This window comes from Sinocyclocheilus grahami, unplaced genomic scaffold (genome assembly GCF_001515645.1).
Source record: "Sinocyclocheilus grahami isolate Dianchi unplaced genomic scaffold, SAMN03320097.WGS_v1.1 scaffold2521.1, whole genome shotgun sequence".
Taxonomy (NCBI): domain Eukaryota; kingdom Metazoa; phylum Chordata; class Actinopteri; order Cypriniformes; family Cyprinidae; genus Sinocyclocheilus; species Sinocyclocheilus grahami.
Window position 1 is genome coordinate 18,567 of NW_015507700.1, and position 2,674 is coordinate 21,240.

Below are 2,674 nucleotides of genomic sequence, written 5' to 3' on the forward strand. Positions count from 1 at the left end.
ACAATGCCGGCTGTTCTGACTCACAGACTGTAAGTACGTTTTTCATATTTAAAGGATTTGCCACTGACGATTCAAACGCGAGTTTTGAGCAGTGGTTTTGAGCAGTAGTTTGTCATTTCTCCGATCACAAATGCAGACAGGGTTTTATGTTTACGCAGCGCGATGCAACGCAACAAGCAAAAAGACAGTATAAGTCATTATAATCTGTAATTATGTCCCCACTGGATGCAACAAATGCTTCGTTTATAATGGGTTTTAATGTTTTTGTCTCGTCGCTCCGGCCGGACAGGGCATCACAGTATGGTGAGGGGCATAACATTTCCGTCACACGCTTGAGGTATTCAGCCAATCACAACGCACTGGATAGCTGGCCAATCAGAGCACACCTCACTTTTCAGACCGATGAGCTTTGTAAAAATCTATGCGTTTCAGAAAGGCGGGGCATAGAGGAGAAACAATAATGTACAGTATGTGGAAAATAATGTGTTTTTTTAAACTTTAAACCGCATAAACACATTTCATTACACCAAATACACAAAATAATGTTAATTTTTAGCAACATTATATGACCCCTTTAAATAATTTTTTTTTTTTAACTTTGTCTTTCTCTTTATTTATTCCTTCCCTTTCTAGCTTGTACTTATTTGAACAATGCCTAAAACTTGGTTTTACAAGCACTTCCTGTGTCTGCTTGCCTATTTAAGAAGAATCGCTTTATGTATTCCCCAATTGTAAGTCGCTTTGGATAAAAAGCGTCTGCAAAATGACTAAATGTAAATGTTCTCCAGCTCCTCCCGAGGCGTCGTTTCCAGCCTGCCCTGAACACTCAGCCTGCCCTGTCACAGTCGAGGAGACCGTCTCTGAGCTCTGATTTATCTCAACTGCTCTGTGTACCAATAAGTACACATGAACTAGACGAAATAACTAGCAACATGGGCACTATCTTCTCTAATACATTAGAAGCTGTTGCCCCCATCATCTGTCTTGTCATGGCCAAGAAAGCCGTCTATGAGGTCGTCCCTGAACACTACCTGTCCTGTTATGGCCACAGGGGCCATTTCTAACCTTTCTGTGTTGTCTGTTTCCATTTCCGCCTGATCCGCCTTGGTGGTCCTCAGCTCTGCTGAAAGGGTCTTCACTTCCATCAACTCCGCCCGGGTGGTTTTCAGTCCCGCCTGCACCGCTGTGGTGGTCTTCGGCTCCGCCCTGGCTCCCTGCTTGGCCTACTCCCCTGGCTCTCTCTCTGGTCCACCTCTTCCACCACACGGGCCCCTGGCCCTCCATCCCTCCCCCTGATCTGCTCCGCTACACCTCCCTCTTGGACTCTTGGCTCTGTTATGTTCACTGTCTTGTGCTTCTCTGTTTTGTGTTCAAGGAATTTTATGTTGAAGTTTTTCCTGTGTTTAGTTCATGTCCCCCTTGTTCGTTTGCCTACCTTGTTTGTTTCCATTGTTAACCCTATTAGTTGTCATGGCAATTCATTAGCTCCACCCTCTTGTTAGGCTGTGTATTTATAGCCCTGTGTTTCTGTGCTTGGTTGTACCTCATGCATGCTGTTGTGTGTTCCCTTGCCTGTGTTCTCTGCCTTGTTTATGGTTATTTCTATTAAACAATGCTGCACTTCGCCTCTCCTCATCCTTGTCTGCAAGTGACAGTCTTATTCTAACTGTATTTACTGAATACATTTTTAAAAATGTAAATGAGAGTGCATTTAAAAAAGGTTAGAAAAGTTGCCTTTATAAAGGTAAATAAATAGGCAAATATAACATTTAAATATCACCCCTTAACGGAGAGATTCTGGAAGAGTTTCTGTTGCTTCTTATAGGTTTTGGATAATTTTTAGTTTTATCCTGGCTTCACTGTGTCCTGCTAAGTGTCCTGCTGTCTGGTGTTATAGAAATGTTATAGAAACCATCCTACAGTAACCAGCACTGAGGATCAGGATTCAGACCTCCTTCAGCGCTGTAGTGACTCAAACATTACCGCTGATCCTCAGCTCTTCCTATGGGCTGTGTGGGTGAAAATGCACAGTATGGAAATAAGGTCTACAGTATATAGCTGCAGCTTTAAAACAAGCTTTCGAGCTCATTAATACCACTGACTTCAGAAATTCGTTCATGTAGGTATTTGTTTCAAATCCTTATGGAGGTGGTGAGTGGTGTTTGCGATGAATAATCTGCAGAGATTGGCGCTAATGACTTCACACAGCTCCAGTCTCTTTCCCTGTTTCTTCGTGATTGCAGCTTGCAAAATAAGTCATTGAACATTTTAACTTCAGTCACTCAAGCTGTTCTATAAGTGTCAGGTGTTTGCTTCAGTATTTCCTTCGCCAGCTGAGGGAGTTCAACCTGAGGATCATTGGGGCTCCCTGCCTAACCTCCAATAACTGAGGAAAAGAGCAAGGAGCCCCTGACCCCTCACACCCAGCACTACAGAGCACTGAGCACCAGAACAGCTTTTCCCCAGGCCACATAACACATCTCAGACTGTACATCTGTTAATCATTTCTCAAAACACTTCATCTGCAAATCATTTGCACATTTTATAATTCTGTCTATTCTCTTTAGTAATAGTGTTATATTTCATTTCATCACGTATGTCTGCACTATGTCTGTGCTTTCTTTACTGGAAGCTTATGGCAATAAAGCTCTTTCTGATTAGTTCTGGAGCCCCC

The 2,674-nt window shown here is 42.9% G+C and overlaps 1 protein-coding gene across 1 annotated transcript in view; it reads right to left on the reverse strand.

Moving 5' to 3' along the window:
• LOC107575234 (proline-rich membrane anchor 1-like) overlaps window positions 1–2,674 on the reverse strand; it is an 18,837-nt gene that overhangs the window by 15,430 nt on the left and 733 nt on the right. The gene's annotated exons all lie outside the window — the stretch shown is intronic.